This window comes from Oenanthe melanoleuca, chromosome Z, assembly GCF_029582105.1.
Source record: "Oenanthe melanoleuca isolate GR-GAL-2019-014 chromosome Z, OMel1.0, whole genome shotgun sequence".
Classification (NCBI taxonomy): Eukaryota; Metazoa; Chordata; class Aves; order Passeriformes; family Muscicapidae; genus Oenanthe; species Oenanthe melanoleuca.
This window is the reverse complement of record NC_079362.1, coordinates 74,041,574-74,056,504: the sequence shown is the minus strand read 5'-3', so window position 1 is coordinate 74,056,504 and position 14,931 is coordinate 74,041,574. Positions and strand designations below refer to the sequence as shown.

Here is a 14,931-nt window from a genome sequence, read left to right as displayed (position 1 = left end):
CCTTATAACTTAGCTTAAATTCAGTATACATCAAACAGACAAAAATATTTTCAATATAATTTACATACTGTAATTATATTTGTCAGGGTAATAGCCACCAATTTAACAATCTGGAAAAAAGAACCCCAAACAAGCTGCCTATTTACAAAGCAATCACAGCAGAGATCTATTTTTGCATTTCTCAGCCTTGCCTTTCAGGATCTGATCTGGAAATTTGGAAGGCCCCCAACACCAGGTTTATCCACACCTATCACCAGCAAATGATTACCAAAGCCAAGCTAATGGCCACCAAACTGCAACAAATCCTCAGATTCCCCTTATTTATAAAAAAAGAAATAAGCATAAATGCTTATGTGTGCTCAAAAGAAATGTCAACAAAAAACCACACAAACCCAAACAATAAAGAAGTTGCACGCAACAACTAGATGAAAGCTGCAGTGAAGGCATGTAAAAAAAAAAGTTTAAAGAATCCTCTGTTCCCAAAAGCCTGTTTCCTTTTCAGTGCTGCATGGATGGGAAAGGAATGGTTAAATTTGGAAATAAATAATACTTCCCTAGCCAAGTATGTGATCATCCAGTAATGTGATCAAAGCGAATGTATGGTATCAAGAAATAATGGCTTCAGCTAGAAAATAAAGTGAAAAAATGCTTTCTGGTTGAAAAGGTAAAAAAGGATTAACTACAACCATAGGTGTAATTCATCATCTTTTCTTTCTAATAGAGACACTATATGTAATTACTGACTCTAACAGGATTTCAGCAGATTAAAAAACAGACATCAAGACAAACCATGCCAGAACCAAGACTTAATGTAGAACAGTTAGGAGGTTCCCTGGTCAGTAATTTAAACTATCTACTTCAGAAAAATTACATCTTTTGAGGACCCAAGGTAGCTGGGAAAAGTACATTTCCCTGGTGACAAGCATTAATTCATTTCGAAAGCAATAAATGCTTGAAAAAGGCAAGGCTGAAAGTTAATAAGTACCAGCAGCAAAATACAGCTGCTGACATTTAATGCTATAAGGGAGGAGGGAAAGCCTGCTTTCTTTTTTTCTTTCCCAAAGAATTCAGAGGCAGAGGTCATCACGGGGACAGCATTTCCAAGTGTCCACTTCTCCCTTAATTTACACAGTTCATCAAAACTAATTCCACTCCAAACAACTGAATCAGAAGTCAAATGCACAAAACCAGGTCTACACATACCAATTCTCATTTTAAACTTGCAACACAGAAAATCAAATCACTCCTCATCTGCTATCTGCTCCCTTGCTTTTCTTAGAGCCACATCTGAACACACAGCAGCCTAACCCATGCTGTAAGATCCACACTCCTGTTATCCCTTGCTTCATTATAATGGCAGCACAAGCAAAAAGGGGAACTCAAGCATAAAATTTTAGCTGTAGGTTAAAAGCAGCCATTCCAGAAGAAGCACTGTCCCTTTGCACTGCACGGGCTGTTTATCATTGCAGAGAAAACACGAGATATTAGATAGCAGAACCTGAGTGGGGAATTAAGTCCTTGGAATCTCTGAGGACAGGCTCAGGTTCAAGCTGCAGGTGCTTGAACTCCAGGGAGAGCTCAGAGCCTCTGCCAGTGCCCAAAGGAGAGGTGCAGAGAGACTGGGGACAAGGCATGGAGTGTCAGGACACAGGCAATGGCTCCCAGTGCCAGAGGGCAGGGCTGGATGGGATATTGGGAAGGAATTGCTGGTGGGAGGGTGGGCAGGCCCTGGCACAGGGTGCCCAGAGCAGCTGTGGCTGCCCCTGGATCCCTGGCAGTGCCCAAGGCCAGGCTGGATGGGAATTGGAGCAGCCTGGGACAGTGGAAGGTGTCCCTGCCCATGACAGGGGGTGGCACTGCATTGCTTTAAGGTCTCTTTCCACCCAAACCATTCTATGATTACAAGTCATTATTTCCCTTCATCTTTCTTACATTTTAGGCAGGCTGAGCAGAGCTCATCACCCAAACTCCAGAGTCAGATAACCTCAGCCTGGAAATTGCAGCTTGAAGCATCAAGAGCACCACCTCACCTCCTTCCCCAGCAAACAGAAAAAGCCTAGACACCACCTTAGCCCAGGCACTTGAATTTTACAGTGCTAGAGTTCCACAAGATGAATTCCAGCCTCAGGGATGGGATTTAAAATTTGCTAAATTTTCTCTACAAGTGGAGGAAAAAAAGACTGAAATCTCCAGAGGACTATCCCAATTAAAATAAGTCCAAAATTAAAAGCCTGATTTCAGTGGTCTGAACTACCCTCTGGAGCCATCAGTGTCTCTGCAAGGAAGAGACACGGAGCCGTGTTTAGGTGTGAGTATCCCAAGTTTTAAGGCACACAGAACAGTACATAGTAACAGCAACAATAATTATAGCACTTTGTTCTTACACAAAGCTCTCCATTAGAGGATCCTGGACAGCTCTGAGATGATTATTAACCTCTTTAGTCCACGGGGGAAACTGAGGCAGGCAGTAGCCTGCAGCTTGCTCAAGGCTAAGGAGCAGAGGAGCTCAGTCTGGCTGAAAACAACATTCCCCTCCAATTACTGGGCTATTTTTAACTGGTGAATGTTTGAGGAGTTTAGCAGCCGTGCTTAGGAATGCTTTTGGGAAAGGTGCAATGGCTAGAAAGGCTACACAGAGCCCCCAGAGACACAGCCAGCCTCACCTCCACCCCTTGGCTGTGAGATGGTCTCAGCCTCACTACTCTAATTGAATCTATTTCTGTGGAACAAAGGAGAATACTGAGACATTTTAAAATAATGAAATACCTAATGCCCTCATTTACACTTGTTGCTTAAATTCAAGAGGTAACTCCCATTTACTTCCAGATTGCACAAAACATAGAATGGACTTTATTAGCTACATGAATTTTAAGGTCAGATGATCATAATCAACATAATCATATTTTGTGTGCCAAAACCTAAAAGACTTATCCTAAGTGACTTGTCAAAATAATTTTACAGTGGACACATCAGTAAACAGAAAGTACTGATACGCAAGACTACAGGGTGGAGTGACAGCCTTTTCATTTCAGATAAGCAATACAAACCTGGCATTAATTAAAACATGACCCAGACCTGCCATTTCAAAAGTATATGCAGCTCAAATGGCACAAACTACCTGAACCCTCAAAAAATTCCCAAAGGGGAGTGGGAGCTGGAGATCTGTGCTTTTTTGAACTGTTTAGCAACATGAAACACTTCATTGCTATTTAGATTTATTTATTTATTTCAGGTTACAGTAGTTACATTTCAAAATTTACAGAGTTAAGCAAATAATACATAGTAAATACAATAAAAAACAATAGCAGTGTAACAACATTCTCTCTAAAATCATAAAGTGAACTTTATCAGTGAATCCACTTTCCTGACATTTTCCTTCATATCACACAGTAAAGCTTTTCTGTTTGGTATTCTTTTTAACCATAGTAATAAAATAAAATCAAAACAACATGATCAAATTATTATCTGCTCTCAGACTTGATACTTTTTAATATATCACATGAAAAGAAATCTCAAAAAATTCAAGTCTCGCTGAACAACATTCATACTTTCAGGCTTTTTGATGACTAGATGGAAAATATCTTGGATTTAATTTACCAAATCATGAATCAAGATAATAAAGTATTTTTAATTGTGCGTTAAGCAAAGGCACATGGAACATGGCTACGGATTGAGAATACTGGGAAGTGACATCCAATTTGTATCTCATTACAGGAGCTATTTTCTGTGATGCTGCCTAACAATGGAATAATTATGGTAGCAGGTATATCAACCACATCTCTTCCCCAATTTTACCTGGAGAAGTGTCTCAAGAGGGCTTTGGAAACCTTCACACTCTTACACAGCCATGGCAGTTAAAAAGAGTAAATAATTCCCTGTGTTAATACAACTTCCATCAGGAAAAGGCAGCAAACATGCACCCTGCACAAAATATCCCACTTTCCCAAGCACAAACTGCAGCTTTCCACAGAAGGACTGATACAGCCTCTCATGGTCCAGACTAATCCCCTGTTCCATCACTCTGCACTTGAAATCCCTCCTCACTTAATAAGCCTATTTTTCCATGTGCCTTCATTTTGCTGACCTAACACCAAGAGACTAATGAAATTTGTGAGAAAGACCAATTTCTGGCTTCGTGTTTTGCAAGGTACTGTCCATCTCTATCAATCAGCCTGATTATTTTGGCTTCTACAGTACAAATCGCACAGTGCATTTATTCTAACATGTGTAACTGCAGTGGTCACAGTGCAGACCCCCATTATTTTAAAAACACCTACCCAACTGGCCTGAATTACACACCCCCATCAGGCAGATTCCCCTCAAGGTCAGCTGGAGGACTCTCTGGACAAAAAACTGCAGAGTAATGTCAATTTTTAATGAGATTAAATGCTAGCCCCATTAAAACCAGAAGAAAATTTCTACTACTATCAATGGGACTAAGGTTTAATTTCTTAATGCCCTTGAAATGTTATAAATTTATCCACATACAGTATGTGGGTACAGAAAGAGATAAAATATATTAAAGGAGAAAATAGTGATAATAAATATGTCCAAATTTGTAACATAATTGCCAAATATAATCCCGTTTCGTTGAAGTTAAGATTGGTTTTCCAGTCTTTACCCTAGCAGCTCAGATAAAATAACCCAACAATCCTGCACAAACACTAAAATACACTGATTTTAAAAAAATAGATGTGTATTTCTGCCTGAATTATTTTGACCTAGTACTGTTAAAAATGACACTGAAAGTTTTACATTTTGACTTTTTTTTTCCCTGCACTGTTTTTGTAATAGAAAATCTGAAAAAAGTTTCATTGCCTTGAGTTTTATGCTATATGAGTTTTTCTTTTAAATAAAACCTGACCATTCAGATATTTATTCCTAAAAATCTTCCTTACCAAACCCCACTGAAAGGAGCATGAATGCCTTGTCAAGAACCTTAAGTCAAGCCTGCAAAAACATTGCAGAGTGAAGCCCCTGGACTCCTAAAAAGTGACTGATTCTAGAAGGAAATCCTTTTACTGCAATGTCAGTTTGACATTTAGTGGAATTTAAACTGAGCCTTTATATATAAAGTCTTACTTCTTTTGCAGCTGCACAAAAAAGGTGAAACCAAAACCTCTGTGTTTCACCTGCTGCTAAATCTCATCTCCAGGGTTGCATAGGTGCTCCACTTCTCCAAGCTGGAACAGCTGCCATAGTGAAAACATACAATTCAATATTTAAAGTGATAATATAGGAGCCTGAACTGGAGGAGCTGTGGCTGTCCCCACCCCTGGAAGTGTCCCAGGACATGTTGGATGGGGCTTGGAGCAGCCTGGGATAGTGGAAGGTGTCCCTGCCCACAGCAGGAGGGTGGGACTGGAGGAACTTTAAGGTCCCTTCCAACCCAAATCATTCCATGATTCTAGGAACAGGCCAGCTAGGACTGAACTGGCACCAGCATCCCTGGAATTACACCAGCCTACACCTAACTCCATGCATCTGACCTTTTCAAACCACAAGTAAAATTCCTTAAAGGAACTAAAATGTTTCTTTACACCATTCTAAAGTATAAATCCTGGGGCAATTAAAGAAACTCTGTATTATCTGTGGTTCTCCATGTCTGTGCAAAACTCCTACTGATTTCCCCCCTACTTGTTAAATTTGGTGGTTTTTAAGTACTTTGATGAGATGTGAGTATAAACATACATTTGAAATGTAATTCAGGGTTGAAAAGTAGATGAGCTTTCTTCCGATAGTCCTAAAGTAGTTTTAGATAAGTCAGACTGTTTCCATGAGATACAGAATGGGTAAGATAAAAATTTATGTTAAAATTTCATCTGAAGAAATTTTAACTCCCTGAGGGTTTCTAGTTGAAGCCCTTTGAAAATAAGAGCTTATAATGGAAATCATGACAAACTCAACTGCAGCCATGTCATAAAAATATAGTGAAAATATTCCCAGGAGGCAAAAAAAAGTAAAAATCTGAAACTGTGTTGAACCTGTTTTCTCAAAGAGATGCCAAAGACTGTCACACACAGTTAAAACACAGAATCATCACTAGTATTGGTATCTGGAGGCTGGTTCCTTCAGGGCTCTGTACCTCCCAGATTCAGAACACAGAGCAAGAAGAGAAATGCTCCTGTTTATGGGGAAATTTCCTGATTTGCTCTGTTTATGGGTAAATCCTTCACCAGGTAGGCTATACTACACCTGAACAACAGGAAGGTGGGGTTCCCCTCTCAGTTTTGTAATTCCCCACACATGGAAAAAGCTCATGGAGCAGATACTCAGCTGTGCACATCGGCACACACTTTTCACTTCCAAGAGAGGGTTTGTGACAAAATTGAAGATTTGGCTCTGGTTTTGAGCCAAGTGGAAAGAGTGGCCAAAGGAAACATTATTTACCATTTACAATACAACTTACGGCCACTGATTTTGCACAAGTGTTTTTAGCCTTCAGCTAGGTAGTTTTTGTGGGGAAATTAAGTTAAAATTATATCCACTAGGAACTATTCCCTCAGTCATCTAGGAGCCTTGAGGTAATTTTATCTTAGAAAGTGTACAGCTTTAAAGTCTGTATGCTCAACTTCTATCACTCTCTGCTTATTCTTTTATGTTCACAGCTGCTTGCATTGAAAATAACAGTTAGCAGTGATGGAAAACATAAAATATTTAAATTTTTGCCTCCAGTAACCAAATACAATTTTTAATCTATTCATACACTGAATTATTTCAATATTTTTCTTTCTTTTTTTTCTTTTTAAAAGACTACCTGACCAATACATTGAACATTTGCAGAAATGTCACTGGCTACATACCTAATTAAGTTATTACCCATTTATGAGATACATATGTAAAGATGTTTCAGTCTGACAGATAAATAAGTTCAACTGAACTCCTTACACAATTTGTTCTGAAATACCTAATTGTTCCATTTATTCTATTTTACAAAAAAGACTATGGGCATGCTTACAGACATACACATTAAAGTAAACCAGTCACTGCAAAAAGCTGCTTCTGCATGCACAGAAAGATTTGTAGAGTTGTCATGCTTTAAAATATTTTGCTCTTATCATCATCATAAAGAGATTCATATACATATATATTAATATATATATATATATAAAATATCTGTGAACACCAGAAGGATCCATTTTAGTGGGGGTTGTTTTATCACCAAATACTCCTCCCTGAAAGATCTTTTTAAACAGATGAGGATAAGCTTTTAAACTGCAATCAAACATAGAACAACTTGTTTAACTTCTACCTGAAATGCACATAATTTCAGACAAGGGAGTTTTCTAACAAGTTTGTATCAAAATTTTTGTATCAAAATTATGCATGAAGGTGATCTGAAAAGACTTTATCCCAGTACTTAAAAATTATCTCCTGCATAGTCTTTCAAATAGTTACTCTGAAAATAACACAGGTCTCTAACCTCTTTTTTTTTTTAATGAAGGCATCATATACTTGTAAAAAAAGTCAGTCTAGGACAAGAATAATGTTAAAATACCAGTGCTGATATTATACTGATAACAAAAAGTATTTCTTGAGTTCCTGTTACAGGTTTGATCCAAACTGTCACATAAATTGATGGAAAAACTCCCACTGACTTCAGGGAGGGTAAAAAAAAAAGCCTGACCTACAGAACATACTGTGGTTACTCCCAACATAAGGAAAAGCAAGAAAACTAAAATAATTAGGAAAAAAGCAACTGTGGTTTAAAAAGCAGAGTAACTGAGCAAAAGGAGACCTACGTGTTTTCTTTACTTAAACTGCAGATTTTCATTTTCCATTGTAAAAATTTTGACTTAATTTTCATTAGAAACTTCTATCAAGTTCTACCTGATGATAAACACATTTTTTTGGTAGCTACAGAGAAGTTACTTCACATGAAAGAAGGCCTTATTGGAGAGGTGACCAAAAAATCCCTGTGAGTAGCAATAACAGTAAGAATTAAATATTTCTAATATACAGTTTAAAGAAACCCTACAGTTTCAAGCCTGCCTATTCAGGATAACTATTAGTACAAAAAAAGAACCCACAAAACAACAAATTTTTGCCTTGTTTAAATGGATCTGATGCATTCCCCATCACCAGTGAAGGATGATCTCGGCGGCGTTCATGCGTGGTCTGGACTGACCCAGGCCAGCAGCCACCAGACCACCATGGTGTCTGCTTATCAAGCTTCCCTTAAATTCCTGTGCCCAGGCTCAACCCATCCCCTGAAGGCTGCTTATCTGAGGGCAGACAGGATTGTTTTTATTCCAGTGTGAAGGATGTGGCTGGGCTGTATTTACAGGAGGAAGCAGGTTGGGGTGACTCATCTCACCCCGAAGTTATCTCTTAGGCACTGCTGATAAGCGAGGTTAGGGACAACTCATGGGAGAGAAAGACACTGCCAGGAGGGCTTATCTCTTCCCACTGAGACCCAGGGAACAGCAGAGCAGACACCTGGAATTGGTGGAGATGACCTGCACCCATCCAAGCACACAGAGACGTGTGTGCATGTGCCTGTGTGTGCACACTGCCTCCACAAACATGCCACGTGCAATGCAGCAGTGATAAAAAAACACTGATAAAAAAACCTGGACTGAATGAACTGCTGAATGGGAGACAAGAAAAGGAATTAAATCTGCTGTGCACGCTTGTTATAGACAGCTAAATTTTTAGGGTAAGCTTATTTATTAGTTCTATCTAAAAATGAAGAAGCTAATGTGTGGCATGTTCAAGCTGTAAAAGAGAGAGTTAAGGAAATGTCATGGGTCTGAATCTAGTCTGAATTTCTTTAAATATAAAACTTATTTCTTTATATAAATGTTTTAACATGCAAAAAGGGCATCTGGATGAATACCCTGAATGCTCCTATTGTAGCAAACACAGCCCTACTGCTTTTGGAGTATCTAGACAAGGATTCTAAGTTATATTTGCTCAAGTTTGGTGATGAAAGCTTAGGGTGGCTCCCCCTATACACCTTTAAAGGTGTTTATATGTGTATACTGGCACATGCAGGTGGGTATACTGTGATTTTTTTAAAACTACATATATTCACTATAAATTAAGAAAAACAAACAATATCATGGTAATAAAACCCAAAAGAGAAAACAAAACAAACACATACAAGGAGAAAAGCAAACCTCGTTTTTAGCAGAATCCAAATTAACATCAAGATTGCAAAGATCAGATTTTTTTTCTTTTTAAAGTTTATGATTGATTCAGATCAGGCTCTGCCATATTCCCATTCTCTGGAAAGACAGGTGTAAAATTGTTATTAAAAGTCGCTGGAAACTCTAGCGCGGCATCGGCATTTTGATAGCCCAGGTACGAATTAAACGGCTGCTGAGGAAGCACTTGGCTATCAGGCATCTGCACGAAAGCCCCTGACTGTGTGGTAGGGGGGGTTCTTTGGCCAACTAGTTGGATTTTAGGTTCCCTGGGCTCCAGTTGTTGCTTGCTCTCTTCGTCCGTGTCAAGACGGGTTAGCTTTTCTATCCACATGCGGAATTTCTCCTCTGTCTGCCTCTGCATCTCGGCAAAGCAGTTCATGGCCTCTTCCAGCACATTGCCTATGCAGTTCCTATCCCACACGGTGCCCCTGTCAAGCAATCCTGGAATTTCCCTGGTCGCTCCTCCAGATCCCCCAGCACGACTGAAGCCAGCTTTAAAGACATTGAGGCCATTTGATAAGACATCGTTAAGTAAGAACATAATATTGTTTATTAAGGCATGTTAACTGAGGAAAACAACTTTTCTAATTCTTCCCCTTGGGTACGACAACAGGAGAGGAATCAGCATATATTAACCAACAGTATTACTCTTATAATAAAATTTTACACCCACTGAGGTTATAATAGCAATTTTGGCATCAAAATTATTTTTATTCTAGAAGTCTCAGACAATTCTGTCACAAAGGTGTCTTTTTTTTACCAAATTACTCCAGTTCCCTCGCAATTTGTTTCAAATTCAACTGAAGGTGTGAAAAATGTTATACAATAACATGTTTATTCCTATTAAGCTGCAATCCAAAAATGCTATTTTTTAACTGACAAACCTGAATAATTACGTGTATTTTACTTACACACTTGGACCTTTTTATAAACAAGCTGTTAAACACAGGTGGAATTGGCCAAAAGGTCTTGGCCTGATTCTGGGAAGCACACAGAATGCCAATGAGGAGGACACACGACACAAAACACAAAAACACAGGGGGGGTTATGTGAGTGCTATGCTGACACAGCAGGGGAGAGCATCCTCTGGCAGGCGTGATGGGCACAGCTCCATCACAGGGACAACCTGCACACCACAGAGCCCTGAGCAGCCCCACACCAGCCAGGACCCTGCCCTGAGACACCATTCCTACAGCCTGCCCTGGGCAAAGCAGAAAACAGGGAATGGTTGGAAGAAAACTGCTCTGTGTCCAGCTGTCCATCAAAAGGACAGTGGAAATCACTGGATTTGGTATTATCAGGAAGAACTGCAGCAGCCAGAAGAGAAGGCCAATCCTCATGGCCTTACTCTACAGATCAAAAACAAAAGGCAGTGAAATCTCTATTTAAAAGTCTGGAGTTCACTCAGGAATCATCTAGGAAGCAATAAACTCCCAAGAAAATGAGGCTCTGTACCCGTTTGAGAAATCATGAACAATATGTGCATGCCATCCAAACACACAAATGTTGCCTAAGGTAATTCCAAACCAAGACAAGCATCACATTAAACTACACAAAGGTAAGGAATATGGAAATTTAATATCTACACGTGAAACTTGTGGCACCCTCTAGCTTAAGGATAAAAGAAAATACCCTAAGAATGAGATAAATCATTGCACAATCTAAGTAAATATTTACTAATAAAAACCTAAGGCACTAAATCTTTATTGGAATTTCACTGAGTACATAAAATTACAGTATCACTTCAACACTACATTCTTTTTAGGAGCTGTTGAGATGATGTATACACAGATCCTTCAGGAACAGCTAAAAAAGCCCGTTCTCTTACTTCTGAAAAGTAGTTTTTAAGTCTTTCTCACCCATCTGTTTGCCTATCAGATATACTAGAAATTCAACATTCAGGTCCCCTACTAAAGATAATTACTTTACACAACTAATTTACAGCCCTCCAACTGCATTTTAACTACAATGAATTACGCAAAATGGTACCTCTTTTCCTAAAACATGACCCCTTTTGTATATTCAATAATTTTTTTCCTCCCTGAACAAAGTATTTCTTCTGTTCATTTAGTTCTAGTACTGAAATCCAGTATGATTCTGTTCATCTGTCTTTAGTGCAGATTTTACCTTAAACTCAAGGAGCTACTTACAATCTTTCTGATTTCCACAGACATACAAATAAGTAAAGTTAATTTTTAATTGCAATTTAAATAAAAACTATTGATGGTGATAAGTGAGACAATCTCCTCAGGTTTTTAAAGTTAAGAATGAATTAGAATGGTCAAAGTTGACAAAATTGTTTTGTAAACTGAATAAAGTAGGTATTGTAATATATACAGCCCTGCAATACAAATTTTAGAAGGCATCATTCATAGAGTATCTCAAATTTACAGCAGTGCAAAACAATGTTTTAAATGCTTCCCATTAAGTTACTACAAAAACCATATTCAATCTTTTCTTAATTTTAGGGTTAAAAAAACCCAAGTCTACAAATGCATTTTTACATATTAAAAATGCTAGCATTTATTCAATTGGTCCCTCTTCTGTCTATGAACTTTAACTATAGTTTTTTTAAATTATGCCAGGTTTAAAGGAGAAGAAATTTGCAGTCACAAAGGGGTCAGAATCAAAGATTCGTCTCTCATTTTCAAGATGATACATCCAGCAAAACAGCACCTAAGAAAAGTCCCAATGCTGTCTCTTTATGGGATCTCCTAAGTACAATCAAAGTAATAACCAAACCCAAAGAAATTTAATTTAAGAAGTCTGGCACCATAACAATGTAAGATATGCTTCATCTTCATTCTAACTAGCAATGGTTGGTTCCTCTGTGTTATTTTGCTGCAAACACTTCCAAATTACTATCTCACAGTAAATCATTCTTAACAGACTGATTCTTTTTACTATGTATTAACTGTACTTGTCATTCTGAGTTATTTGAACCAAATTCAACCCTGGCAGATGTTTCATCCAAGATCTATGCACAGTTCTTAGGAGAAAGGAGCCTGTGCCCATCTCTTTGGGTTTACTGCATATTATAAGACTTGTCTTTTTTTCAACAAAGTGAGATGCAGCCTTTTCAATTAACACTCAAACTTTTTGACAGATTTTTGTGATAGCCTAAAAATATGAGTCATCCCCATTTCAATTCAGATTTTTCTGAGTTGTAGAAAGCACAATGGTGGTAAAATGCAAAATATTTTTGTATATTATTTGAATTTTTAAAAATCCCTTATTTCTTCCAAAGGAGAAGTGTTTACACAGCAAGAAATATTGATTCCCAGACTTGCTCTCATGCCAATTTCATTCAGAGTTGCAGCATCACATATGAAATTGTTTAAAGGAAAAACTTCCTACTGCAGCAGGAAGTCTAGCAGAATCTATTTCAGGACCCCTATGCCATGTTTATGTGGTGTTTAAGAATGGCAAAATCTTAAATGCCAACAGAGAGGTGCAGTCATTAAAAGGTAAAAAACTGTTCCTCAGCTGCAATAATCCAAAAATCACATAATTCCCTGAAATAAATAGCCAAAGATTATGACTGCTCACATCAGCGGAAAGGTTCTCAGGAGCACTCCTGAAGTTTAGACTGAATCTGTATTTTCGGGTGTAAATTAACACCACAGGATGCATTCAGAATACCGTAACTTACATTGGACTGAGCTCCTGTGCAGCTCACAGTACTTGTATCAAAGTAACACCGTAAAATCTCAACTCTTCAGTCTTCCTTGAGGAGAAAAACAAGCCTGCCACTATTTTAATCCACAGTACCTTTAAGTTCAGCAGAGAGACCTATCTATTGTACAACTGTTGTTTGTAACTTCATGGCGTCATCATCACCATGTATTTCACTGAACGTTTTCTTTACCTTACAAATTTAGCCAAACATTTTTCAGAGCCCGTGATGTGGATGGTCTAAAAAAAAAAAAAGGTTTATTTGAACTACTGTACTATTTAAATAGAAGAGTTTTAGTGACACCACATGAGAGACTACTGTATTCTCAAACGTGGCAATTTAATTTTTCAGACCACACACAAGCAAACTGCCTGCTGAAACACTACCTGCGTTGACAGCTTAAGAGTCTGTGTAATTTTTGTCATGAGGGCAAAATTAACTGGCACTAAAAATTTTAAAGCATCTCTGTTGGCAAAGCTTTTCTTCAGGCAACAGAAGGCTAAAAATAAAAATGATATGAAAATAAGTGAAGTTGAGTAAGTAACCATGACTGTACCTGAATGTCTAAAGACAGACTAAGGGGAACACATGCTGCCTGTAAAAAACTCACCTTCATCAATGTGTACAGGTAACTCTTATTTTAAAAGTGAAAGGCAGAAGTTTTTAATTATTATGTCCTGACATTGAATCAAACCTTTCAGCTTTCCACTGTGTGCAGAGAACACTGGTGTTTGAAACTCCAATAACTCCTTTCGATGCCCTGTATTGTTTTCTATCCACACGTTCGCTTCCACAGTTTTGAGGCTATTCACAGAGTTTTGCTAAGTGCACTAAAATGTCTTTCTAGCCAGAAAAAGCAGCTCTCAGAAAAAGCTGAGTGCTCTGCCAGCTCCAGGCAGAGGGGTGGCAGATGGCCTGGGAACCCATCGCTGCGTGAGTCCAGCCAGACTCAGGCTCCACCACAGCCCTGCAAACTACAACGTCTCCTTCACCCACAAGCAGCACAGGGTGCGTTTTTTGGACAAACCACATCCTTATCTCTACAGAGGGCATTTTTCTCTCGCACTTTCAAGGTGTTTCCCACAAAGCAAAGCTGTTTCTATTTAAAGGAAAACCGCAATGTGGCAGGTAGGCATGGGACCCCATCGCACCAAGGGGGCAGCTCAAACTTTTTAATGTCTTAAACAGAACTCAGCACCGAGCACATGACATGTGCTGTGAAATTAGAATAAATGTTAGTGTCCTGCCCTTGGGATGGTTTGTGCACTCTGGTACTGCAGGTAAAGCTGGGCCTTGGTGTAATCATCACTAATAATCAAGCTCTGCATGTGATGGGACCCCTTAACCAAAAGCATCTGGTGGTCAGGACCAAGAGTCAAATACAGAAGCACCCAGGGATAATCAAAAAATATCCTGGAGTGGTTTCAGATCCCCACAATGGCCCTCAGAAACCTAAGCACACCTGAAAATACCACATAGCACCATTCTGGGTCACAAAGTACTTTTATGGCTTAAAAAAAGAATGTGACCTGAGGAACTTATTCTGTGTGTTTTAGGGTTTTTTGAGAGGTGGGAAAGAACATGTCCCAAAAATCAACAAAATAGTCTTCTTCAACAGGCTTTAAATTAGGCTTAAATTGCCCAGAGTGTAAATATTATAAGTAAAAAGGTAAAAACTGTGAAAGCAACAACACTGACTAACTACTACACTGGTAAAAATAATTTTAGATCTCTATTAAAAGTTTGCTACACAATAATTATAGGAGGATATTACGCCTTTTCCAGACGTTCTAATAATAAACATTTACTTCCTTTGTGCAACCTGCTTCCTAGCAGGTGTGGGGAAAAATGCCAGTTTTCATGGTGACAGCATCATCCACCATAATTAACTCAGTTAAATCAGTATTTGTATGATCTGCAGCAGTATTTTAAATAATTCATCTAAAAGCATTAGTTCAGCAACTTAATATTGCAGTTTTCCTTTAAATGTTCCTGCCCTATGTAAGATGTTATTTTTCTCAAAAAGCAAAAAACTTCTAGCACAACAGGCAAAAAGGCATGTAACCCAGTAAAAATTGGCAAGCAAAAAAGTTTATTTTTATG

At 38.4% G+C, this 14,931-nt stretch overlaps 1 protein-coding gene across 1 annotated transcript in view; it reads right to left on the bottom strand.

Moving 5' to 3' along the window:
* Positions 1–14,931, bottom strand: part of ARK2N (arkadia (RNF111) N-terminal like PKA signaling regulator 2N) — a 44,579-nt gene that overhangs the window by 13,157 nt on the left and 16,491 nt on the right. The gene's annotated exons all lie outside the window — the stretch shown is intronic.